This window comes from Palaemon carinicauda, chromosome 37, assembly GCF_036898095.1.
Source record: "Palaemon carinicauda isolate YSFRI2023 chromosome 37, ASM3689809v2, whole genome shotgun sequence".
Lineage (NCBI taxonomy): Eukaryota > Metazoa > Arthropoda > Malacostraca > Decapoda > Palaemonidae > Palaemon > Palaemon carinicauda.
This window is the reverse complement of record NC_090761.1, coordinates 10,273,838-10,286,043: the sequence shown is the minus strand read 5'-3', so window position 1 is coordinate 10,286,043 and position 12,206 is coordinate 10,273,838. Positions and strand designations below refer to the sequence as shown.

At 44.0% G+C, this 12,206-nt stretch overlaps 1 long non-coding RNA gene across 2 annotated transcripts in view; it reads left to right on the top strand.

The window, feature by feature from the left end:
• LOC137628988 (uncharacterized) overlaps window positions 1-11,891 on the top strand; it is a 36,840-nt gene extending 24,949 nt beyond the window's left edge. For both annotated transcript variants that reach the window (XR_011041421.1, XR_011041420.1), the window contains exons 3-5: window positions 7,768-7,927; window positions 9,213-9,368; window positions 11,710-11,891. This is a non-coding gene — a long non-coding RNA (uncharacterized lncRNA). The remainder of the gene's footprint in view (window positions 1-7,767; window positions 7,928-9,212; window positions 9,369-11,709) is intronic.
• The last annotated feature ends 315 nt before the right edge of the window (window positions 11,892-12,206 follow it).

Genomic DNA, 12,206 nt, shown 5'->3' with positions numbered 1-12,206 from the left:
GCTCATAACTTTAGTCATGCTAACACTTCGGTGTTTCGTGACAGAGAAACTTTGGTTTCTCGTTGCATTGATCCTTCGGGTTCGCGCAACACAGTTCACACTGGACTTCGGGTTCTCGTGACCATAGTCATTCTTTTTATGACTAAGAGTTTTCAAACTCTCGTTGTGTTGATCGTTCGTGCTCACACAACACAAGCTATCGTGAACCTTCGAGTGAGTGTAGCAGTGAGTTCTCTCACCAACCTGAGAGCTCTCGCGCGCATGACCAACTTGTCGCATGCAAACAAAATGGTGAACATGGCGCGCGGGTTTATCCTATGGCGCATCATATGCATGAACATCCTGTTGCTCGCCATGCGCTCGAACAACCTGTTCGCGCGCACCGCCTACTGCGCGCCATGCGCGAACTACCTACTGCGCGCCATGCGCGAACTACCTACTGCGCGCCATGCGCGAACTACCTACTGCGCGCCATGCGCGAACTACCTACTGCGCGCCATGCGCGAACTACCTACTGCGCGCCATGCGCGAACTACCTACTGCGCGCCATGCGCGAACTACCTACTGCGCGCCATGCGCGAACTACCTACTGCGCGCCATGCGCGAACTACCTACTGCGCGCCATGCGCGAACTACCTACTGCGCGCCATGCGCGAACTACCTACTGCGCGCCACGCGCGCCAACAACCTTATGTGCGCCACGAGCACGAAAAAGGTGCGCACAATCGGGAAGGGCACGCGCATGAGCATTCTTCCGCCTACCAACAGTTTGGCGCATGAGCGCACGACCATCTTGGCCCTCACAATCAGTCTCTCAAGCCCCTTAGGCTTCAACAGAGACATCAGTCGCCTGCGCGACCGAGCCCAGATCCTTTCCCTAAGGGTAGGCCGATCTTGCCTGTAGGGAAGCCTCCCTCAGACAAGAGGGTTTGGAAACCTGCCCAGGTTCTTAAACCCAGGGAGCAGTGCCCTACTAAGGACCTCCCCCTTAGTTCCTCGGGAGGCCGTGACCCCCTGTGGCTTAGCGCCTTATTCAATGTAATGCGCCAAGCCATGAAAGGAGTCGTTCCCCACTCCCAGTCCTTAGGTGACACACCTAGGATCCCTTTATCGCCTCCTCTCTTCCCAGGGTCCTCTCCTCCCTCCAATCCTAGGAGTTCGGAAGATTCCGCACAGGCGGGGCCTTCTGGCAAGGGGAGACGGTCATCCCCTCGTAAAAGACCTCTGGAGGAGATTAGGCATGAACCTCAGGGTAGCGCCTTGCAGTTCAAGATGCCACAGGCCAGACCAAAGGGGAAAAGGAAAGCGATTCGTCCTTTGCCCCCCAAGGAGGATAGGGTTACTTCCTATGGAGACTCCTTCCGTCCCTCACTGGTCGAGATAGTGTCTAAGGAGGCACGACCTGCGACCGGACGGGACTCACCCCGTACGGCAATGGACTCGCATTCCACTTGTAAGCCCACGGAGTCCTCTAGGCCCTTGGGGACAGAGGACCTCCGGCCTCGTGGGAGAGAACCGAAGGATTTGTCCACCATCCCCAAAACCTCAGCCAGGCTTCGTTCCTCACTGCCTCCCAGGCAGCCGGAAGTGAGCACCTCCTCGGCAATCTCCCTATCCCCAGTCTATCCAGTTGACGACTTCGACCCACTCCGGGCTCCTATGAATGAGAGCTCTGACGTGGAAGGGCAGAGCGATCTCGAGGACGACGCTCTGTCAGCAGCCGCTAGCCCTAAGCTTACGGAGGAGGAGAGGAAGGAGTCGGAACACGCCTTTTGGCAGGTCCTAGCCTGCATCCGTTCCATCAATGGACTTCCAGATCCATCAGCAGCCCCTCTAGATGGAAAAGAAATGGTCCTTGACCAGTTCTACGGCACTCACAAACCTCAAAGGACCAGTGCAGCTTTGCCCTGGTCAAAGGGGTTGTGTTTGTGGTAGCTCAAGTCCCACTGATTACCGCCCAATTTCCATAACTCCCATATTATGTAAAGTTTTTGAACGTCTTCTGGCAAAACGTCTTAATAGGTTTGCTGAAGGTAATCATAAGTAATAGATAAAGAGTTGTTGTTGATAGGCACCATAGTGAGTATAGGAATGTGATATCCGGTGTTCCACAGGGTAGTGTTCTTGGCCCATTACTTTTCATACTATATACACATGACATGTGGTTTGTCCCAGAAAACAAGCTTGTTGCATATGCAGATGATGCTACTCTCTTTGCATCAATTCCATCCCCTGAATGTAGATCTGGGGTTGGTGAATCCCTTAATAGAGATTTAGCTAAAATTAGTGCTTGGTGCAAATTATGGGGTATGAAGTTGAATCCTAACAAAACTCAAAGTATGATTGTAAGTAGGTCAAGGACGGTGGCTCCTCAACATCCGGATCTCAGTATTGATAATGTTTCTTTAAATTTCTATGACTTTTAAAATTTTAGTTGTGATTCTCGACAGCAAATACACTTTTGAGAAACACATTAGGTCTGTCTTCAATTGCACAAAAATTTTGTTCATTGAGAAAGTCTTACAAGATTTTTGATGATCAATCTATTCTGAAGAAGTGTTTTAATTCTTTCATTCTACCTTGTTTTGAGTATTGTTCTCCTGTCTGGTATTCAGCTGCTGATTCTCATCTTAATTTGTTGGACAGAAACTTATGGTCTATTAAATTTCTTATTCCTGATCTAGATATTAATCTTTGGCACTGTCGTTCAATTAGTTCTTTATGCATGTTGCATAAGATTTTTCATAACTCTGACCATCCTTTACATTCAGATCTCCCTGGACAATTCTATCCTGTTCGTAATACTAGGCAGACAGTTAATTCTAATAGCCAGGCCTTTTCCATCATGAGGCTCAATACTACACAGTATTCTAGAAGTTTTATTCCAGCTGTTACCAAGTTGTGGAATGATCTTCCTAACCGGGTAGTTGAATCAGTAGAACTTCAAAAGTTCAAAGTCGGAGCAAATGTTTTTATGTTGACCAGGCTGACATGAGTATCTTTATAGTTTATATGACTTTGATGTTAATAGTTTATATAGGACATATCTGTTTTGACGCTGTTACTGTTTTTAGAATGATATATTGTTAATTTATTCTCATCATTTATTTATTTCCTTATTTCCTTTCCTCACTGGGCTATTTTTCCCTGTTGGAGCCCTTGGGCTTATAGCATCTTGCTTTTCCAACTAAAGTTGTAGCTTGGCTAGTAATAATGATGATAATAATAATAAGAGTGCCAAACAGTAAGGCAGTGTCCCAGGCAACTGGGTCCACCTCTTCTCTCCACTCCAGCTCGTCATACAAGCTCCTACCTCCTCCGTATGTGTTTCAGAGGAGGTACTACGAGATCCTCGGGGAATCTCTTCAAACGCTGCATCTCGACCACTGTATAGAGGCACTCTCGAAGGGCACACCCTTCAAGAAACTTACGGGACTCCCAGTCTCCTTTTCGGCCTCCGAAATCCTGAACCAGGAGAAGATGGCGAAGTATGCCATGCAGGCTACTTCATGGCTGGAGTTCTGGCTAGGATCCTTAGGACAACTGATGCGGTCTAAGGACCTGTCTCGGGAGTCCTCCAGGAAGTCTTTGGAGACTTTCCTATTGTCTGGCACTTGGGCCATCAAGTTCCTCTCCCATCAGGTAGTGAACCTTTGGGCCAACACTATCCTGAAGAGGAGTGTTGCCGTCATAGGCAAGTTCCTTAGACATCTCCCTCAGGCCGAAGTAGCGAGACTGAGAAATGCTCCTTTGGAGGGCAATTCTTTGTTCCACCCCAAGGATGTCGAGCGGGTGGCAGAGAGGTGGAGGAAGTCCAGTCAGGACTCCCTCATCCTAAAGGTCTTAACAGCTAGACCTTACCCTCTCAGCCACAGCGTAAAGCACAGCAAAACCCGCAACCAAAAAGGGACCCAAAACAGCAGGGTAAAAAGGGTGCGAAGCAGGCTTTTCACAGCAAAAAGTCCTTTCGTGGAGGAAAGGGTAAGAAGGGATCCGGCCGAGGCCGGTCCCAATAAGACAGGCAATCCTCCCATTTTCCCACCTGTGGGGGGATGCCTGCTAAGCCGCTGGCAGAGGTGGCTTCTCCATGCGGCCGAACCCTGGACGGTCGAGGTGATTCGTTCAGGGTATCGTATCCCGTTCACGCTCTCTCTCCCTCCACTGACTCGAATGCCGAATCCATTGAACTCCTGTGCGAAGGGATCCGCACAGGAGTTTGCCCTCAGGGCAGAAGGCCAGTCCATGATGGAGAAGGATGCTCTCCAGGAGGTCTTCGACGGGTCCCCAAGCTTCCACAGTCGACTCTTTCTTGTGAAAAAGGCATCTGGAGACTGGAGACCAGTCATCGACTTCTCGGCCCTGAACAGGTTTGTCAAACAGACACCTTTCAGGATGGAGACGGCTGACACAGTCAGACAAGCGATAAGACCCCAGGACTTCTTGTGCATTCTAGATCTAAAGGACGCATACTTCCAGATCCCAATTCACCTGTCTTCCAGGAAGTATCTGAGATTCAGCTTCAATTGGAAGCATTAACAGATCAGGGTACTGTGTTTCGGTCTTTCCACAGTACCCCTGATATTCACGAGAGTATTCGCCCCAGTATCATCTTGGGCTCACAGAGTCGGCATCTGTCCCCTAAGATACTTGGACGACTGGCTGATTCTGGCAGACTAGGAGGCGGCCCTTCTCCGCCACCGAGACAAGCTTCTAAGGTTTTGCCAGGATCTGGGGATTGTGGTAAACCTCGAAGTCTCAACTGCTCCCCTCTCAAGAATGGTGTACCTAGGCATGCAATTAGACACCCTAAGGCACAAAGCGTTTCCATCAGACGAAAGGATCCAGAGACTGAGGGAGATAGCACAGGTCTTCCTCAGTCGGGAAGAGCTCCCAGCGCAGTATTGGCTTTGCCTTCTCAGTGCCAACTGGTCCCCAACAGTCGCCTCAGGATAAGATCCCTCCAGTGGCAACTAAAATCCCAGTGGAACCAACACTCCGATTCCCGGGATCACCTAGTCTGCATAGGGCTAGAGGAACAGTCGGACCTCAGGTGGTGGCTGGCGGAGCCGAACCTCTGCAAAGGGGTCGATCTTCTCGTCTCTCCCCCGGAATTGATGCTTTTTTCGGATGCATCAAAAGAATGGTGGGGGGCTCACTTGCTGCACCCTTACATCTCCAGCCAATGGTCCGAATCCGAAAGGTACCAGCACATAAATCTCTTAGAGATGAGGGCAGCCTTTCTGGCCCTCGAAAAGATCCACCAGGTCCTGGGGGCCACTCCATGGTGTTGATGAGCGACAACACCACGTTAGTAGCTTATCTAAGCAAAAAGGGCGGTACCTTTTCGCAGCTGCTGTGCCATCTTGCAGTAGAGATACTCGGATGGGCAGAGGACAACTCGGCGACTCTATCAGCTCGCTTCATTCCGGGCAAGCGGAATTGCTAGCAGACAAGCTAAGCAGAGTGACTCATATAGTTGGTACCGAGTGGTCTTTGAATCATCTTATAGCCAACAAAGTCCTGACTTTGTGGGGTTCCCTGACTGTGGATCTGTTCGCAACGGCCCTGAATTTCAGGCTCCCATTGTACTGCTCCCCAGTCCCGGATCCCCAAGCTCTTTGGCAAGATGCTTTCCAACAACGGTGGATAAACCTGGAAGCTTACGCGATTCCCCCGTTCTGTCTGATGAGAAAAGTCCTCAACCAGGTACGAGCAAGCAACAAATGACCCTGATAGCTCCACTATGGCATCAAGCAGAATGGTTCCCGGACCTTCTGCATCTCCTCACGGAGCTCCCGAGGGAGTTCCCTCCACAGCACGACCTCCTCAAAAACCACATGCCAACATCTTCCACAAAGCCATAGCTTCGCTTCGACTTCACGCCTGGAGACTATCCAGCACCTTCTCAGACAGAGAGGCTTTTCGCAACCGGTTGCGAAAAGAATGGCTGGACACCTCAGTAGATCCACAGTGGTAGTCTACCGGGCGAAGTGTTCAGTACTCTGTGGTTGGTGTTGTGGGAGGGGTATCTCTCCCCTCGATGCCTCTGTTCCAACTATAGCGGAGTTTCTTGTATAACTTCAGGAAGAAATGCTTCTCTCGGTCTCGGCAGTCAAAGGCTACCGCTCAGCCTTGAGTCTCGCCTTTAGACTGAAAGAAGTCTATATTTCCTCCTCATTGGAACTTTCTTTGCTCATACGTAGTTACGAGCTTACTTGTCCCCAGGCAGGGCTAAGACCTCCCCCTTGGAATGTGGTTTGGGTCCTCAGGTTTCTGAAGGGCGTCCCCTATGAACCACTACGCCAGGCCTCCGATCGCCACCTCACGTGGAAGACTGTGTTTCTGCTCGCTCTGGGTTCTGCCAAGAGAGTCTGTGAACTTCATGGTCTATCTGCTGATGTCTCCCACTCTAGGAGATGGGGGAAAGTAATCCTCAACTACGGCCCTGAGTTTGTAGCCAAGACTTAAAATCCGGGTGTGCCGGACTCCAGGTTCTGCCCATTTCAAATTGTCTCTCTTCGTTCTGTAACCGAAGATCCAGACCAACTGTTACTATGTCCAGTAAGGAGTTAGAGGTGTTACTTAAGAACAACAGCAAAAGCTCGCCCCCGTGTACAAGCACTTTTTGTCAGCACGGGAAAGGTCAAGAGGAGGGTCACGAGGAATACAATTTCCTCCTGGATAAGCTCTATATCCAGATCCTCCTCTGTCCAACCGACCCAGAGCACATGAAGTCAAGAGGCATTGCAACGTATCTGGCGTTCAAGAAGAGTTTTTCTGTGGTACAGGTATTGCAAGCGGGCGTGTGGGAGCGTCAGACGACCTTCACAGCCCACTACCTGAAAGACGTAACCCACAGGAGCATGGAAACCTTCTCCATTGGTCCTGTGGTGGCTGCAAAACAAATGATCTAATGCCTCAGGCTCCTTGAAGGACAAGTAGCAGAGGGTTAAGGGCTGAGGTTACCCGGGTTAGTCTGGGGTGAATGAAAAGAATGTCTGGCTCCCTTCTTTCTTTCTCCTTCTCCCCCCTTGCCAAACAGCTCCGCAAGACTGAAGCATAGCTGACCTCTCCGCTCTGCAGGTAAGATTCATTTCCCTTGTGCATCCTGAGTATGAATAAATACTTTTGTTACGTCACCAATACCTCGTGAGGGAGGGTATTGGATATGTCTTAGAATTCATGCTTATCCTCGAGTTCCTATGTAAAGACAAGCCACGAGTCTCTCTCTCACAAGCTTCTGCAGGCTGCTATCATCGAGTTACCTCGTAACTACTTTTATCTTACCGAGGGTAGGGTTCCTACTAATTAGATCAAAGATCAATTAGAGGGAACCCCAGGTCATGACCAAGGCCAGTTGGTAGAACTTCCTCCCTCCTAAGAGTAATTCACCCTATAAATAGCGAAGGTTTGTATCTGTGTCGGAACAAATAACAAATTTGGAAGTAATTTGTATTTCTCCTAACATACAAACCTGGAGCTATTTATACAAATTGGCCCGCCACTCTGTCCCCCTAGAAGTCCTGCCAGTAAGCAAAAGTGGTTACTCAACCGACAGGTGTGAGTTAGTGGGGTAGCCAGTCTACCCCAACCCCCTCCTGCTAACTAGGGGATGGGGTAATAATCCCTCACTAAAATTGTCTTGGCTGTTTTTCAGCGTTGCCGAAAGTAATACCCTATAAATAGCTCCAGGTTTGTATGTTAGGGAAAATAAAAATTATTTCTAAATTTATTTAATTTATTTCACTTTTTTGGTATTCTTATTAGTTCTAGATTACCAATAATAATAATGATAATATCCCTTGGGTTGTATCGAATTGACTTTGTATATACTGGAGATGTATCGTAATGAATTTAATTTTGATGCAAGTTTGTCGATGTGTCTCGAATCTCACCTCACCAACAAGATGGAAAATTTGATATTGAGGTAAGTTTTCGTGATTTTGAAGTTGAATTTATTTTCCATCTGAGAAAAGCCTTTATTTTTTTTTATTCCCCCTAAGTTACATTAACTTTTATGCCCCTTAAGTTACATTTACTTTTATGCCCCTTAAGTTGAATTAACTTCTACACCCCCTCAGTTACATTAACTTTTATGCCCCCCTAAGTTACATTAATTTTTGAGGCCCCCTGTGTCACATTTGCTTTTAGTGTCCCCCAAGTTTCATTAACTTTTATGCCCCCTAAGTTACATTACCTTTTAATGCCCCATATGTCACATTAACTTTTAATGCCCCCCCCCCCTTACATTAACGTTTTTACCCCCTAAGTTACCTTAACTTTTTCTCCCTAAGTTACATAACTTTTATTCCCTCTAAGTCGCATCAACTTTTACACGGCTCAGTTACATTAACTTTTACAGCCCCTCTATTGCATTGATTTTTATGACTCTTCAGTTACTGTAATTTTTACTCCCCTTCAGTTGCATTAACTTTTATGCCCACTCAGTTGCATTAATTTTAAGCCCCCCTCAATTCCAATAACTTTTACCCCCTCAGTTTCATTAACAGAGATATGGCTCTTGCTATGGTAGCACATAATTTATTAACAAGGAAGTATCAATATGATTTTAGATAGCCTTAACTTGATTTTGCTTTTATCCAGGTTTGGATATTGATGTTATTGAAGGCTTGTTGGAAGCAAAGATGGCATAGGCCTATATTAGACGGAAATTTATATAGTTATAAAGTAGCAAGAGGTTTAATGCTAAAGCATGTATCCAAGAATTCTTTTGACACTCAACAGTGTGTGTACTCTAGAATTTGTTTCTAAAAGTCAGCTTCTATTATTTTTTATTAAATTGCCCCACTTGGTAATGTCTTCTAGGGATAAATTTGCCTTACGTCTTGTTTTGTTAAAAGAACACTGTCAGTAATTCGTCTAGCTTTTGACATAGCTGTTAAACCAGGATGAGAATATTTTGATTAGTATTGAAAGTTGATAGATTGTCATTTCATGTAATGCTAACGTTTTTTCAAGTTTGTTTTTCCACATGTAATTATAAGCATTTAATTTATTGAAGATAACAATGTTATAAGCCAATATTCATTCTTCAATTGTTGTTCAGTACCTTGTTCAACTGGCTAATCTGTTCGTACATAAATCGTCGTCTTGAGTCTTTGTTAGACAAAATCAAGGCAAATTCATAAGTGTACCTTTAAGCCCACGATAAGTAATCCAGTTTCAAGAAATTAATGATTAAACTGTTGCAGGTAGCTGCTTAATAACCAACAAAAAACTGCTAGAAGTCAGAAATCAAAGTATTCCAATGATACCGGACTCATACAACTGAATTCTTCACAACTGAAACCCCACAACTGGACTACCTACAATTGGACACCCACAACGGGTTCATCACAAGCAGTATGGTAAGTGCGTCATTTTAGTTGCTAAGTTTTGTCAGTACCTAATCTTTAGGGATCTGTTATTTCCCATGTGTTATTGCCTTCGCCAGAATCGAAGATTTTTAGTAGGTTGTTTATTCATCCCTGTTTGTTTATTTGTGAACAACTTTACACAAAAACCTATTGTGCCAATTTTGACCAAACTTGGTATTCCTGTTGGATTTCTGTAGCAGAATATTCTAGCAGATTAGAGGACCTGTTTTAAAGTGTGATTGGCTTGTCCCTACTTCAAATCTTCTGTCCACTTAAGAAGACACTAGTTTGTTTTGGTTCCCACTTGGTTACTGTATAAGTTTCAGTGAATTTGACCGAATTGGCAAATATTCATGCTGAATATTTCCAAATTTGTGAATTAGTTCTCTTAAAATTATAGTCTAGTGAATTTAACAGGGGACTTAACTTTTTGTGACAAAAACTAATATAGCAGCTGATTCTGCCCCTTTTTCATCATTGTGAATTTAATGGCATATATTTCCAGTGTATGTGAAGTGTTTTTCTAAATGTCTTGAGCAATGTGGTCCGTGTCTCTTGATACAAATATTCCAGGGTAGGGGAGTACTAAAAGGTTGAGCCCATTATGATATTTGCTCTCTCAGATCTTTTGAAAGACAAAACATTCTTTTCACATGACCTATTCTTCCTGTAGGATCTAATGTGTGTCTCCTTCAATGCAATAATAAACTTCGCCTATTGGTATATTGTTCATACTTAGTTGTTGAGGTACTGATTATAGATTTTTATTTAATTTAGTTACTTGGTAATGCCCTCATACTATAAGGAAAGTAATTCTGGTATTATTTAACAATTCCAAACAAGGTAAAAGCTAAGATAATTTGTCTAGCTTGATAGTTGATCATTATAATGTTTGGAAGTGGAATCATTACATTTTTGCAAGTCTATCTCTTTGTGTTGACTTTCAATAGTTGGTTTTGACTGGAGGTGTAATGAACGTATTCCCTTTTCGAATTACGATAAGAAAAGATAAAATTTCTCCAGGACCGAAGAGGAACCAGGTTTGGGTGACAATGTCTGCTTTGCGGCACCTCACCTTAGCTTTGGACTCCTTCCATGGTTGTCATGATGCTTTCATCCTTTCCCGTTCATCCCATCATCATCCCTGTATAACCTTCCTCTTTCACATATATAACTACCTCCTTCACATCCTTATCCCACTTATGGGCTGCCAACGCAAGAGCCCGTGTCCAGCTATATGCAGTGCAATCTAAAACCAACGAACCAACCATGTAATGAAAAAGCAAATGCCTTGCTGCTCTTTACTGTAATAAGATATGAAGTGTTTTTCAAGAATCTAAAAACCTCATTTCATAGAAATGGAAGCAGTTTCAGTTGTTCATGCTCAGATTCTTTTTCAAAGGTTTTATGAAATTATAAGGAAGTATCCTTTTCTGGAAGCTTAGCTGCCTAAGAGTGGCTGTGACATATTTTAGTTAAAAGGATAATTTATATGCCAATGCAACTAATTATCAGGCTATGACCACATTGGGTTCAAATTTAACTAATCATTGATCCATACTTTTACTAATGACAATGTTAATGTACTCCAAGTTAGGTGTAAGAAAATACATGATCAAGAATGTTAATGATAGACAGTACAACATTGGATTCTAATGTTTTGTTGTTACCAAAAAATGGGCATGAATGGCTAGAATTAATCTCTCTCTTGAGGCCCTGGTTTGTCACATCATATCATTTCCTTGATTTAAGCTAAGAAATTCTTTGACTTGACAGTCAATGTCCTGTTATACATATCTGGTACATAGATGCAATTTTTGTCACTTTTACAATAACTAAAGTCAACTAGATATTATCCATAATAGTTCGAGTTTCTTATGGGCATCTATTGCTAATTACCAGTTTGAGATTCCTGGTACCACCTTTAGAGTAAGATGACAACATAGACTCTACTGATAAAGGGATTCTTTTGTTAGTGAATTCTTAAAGCCAATATCTTCACTATTATCCAGTATGTTAGTGGTGATCATTTATGTATTTTAAAGGCTAGAAATTCTTACTTTATCTCATCATCTTACCTAATTCTATGTAGGCCTTGCTTTATGCATGTACTTTCCAACTTTTGCCCATCTCACAATTGGCATTGAATTCCTCAATCCCAAATCATTATTGATTAGCAAAACTTTTGTGTCTGATATTGGGCACACTGGATTGTCAAAGTCTTTGAAAGAATTAACTCAATATAATGTAAATATTTAACAATCTTATTAGCCTCTTTTGGTAATAAGGCTAATTTCACATAACATTGCACCAATAATCTCTTGTTTTATAGGCCTGGCTGTTGTGAACGATATAGTCAAATCTACAGAGACAACTTCAAAAGATTTTAAGGATTATTGACAACCTTAGAACACAACCCGCTGCAGTGTTGCAAGAGCCTGTGTCTGGCTGCAAGGACCAGAGAATCTAAAAGCAAGCAAGCAACCTCAGAATGGGACTTGTTGCTGCTGAACAAACGGTAAGAAAGTCTGTACACTGAATGTCCTTTATCATCTTGATCTTGTCAAAGATGAAGAAGCATATTGGGTGATGTAGAGAGTGTTTTATCGTATAGATATTAGAGACTAATATAGTTGAATTAAGTTTGTTGATGTTGTTGGCAAAATGATAAACTGAAATTCATATTATTAAGAATGTGCCTGGAATGACAACTTTGAGTTTTGTATCAGTGATCAGACAAGATTTCATAGATTTAGTTAAAACTGTTAATTAATGTTGGTTTTCTGTAGAAAAATCCTGATACAAAATTATCAATAGCCAAATATCGTA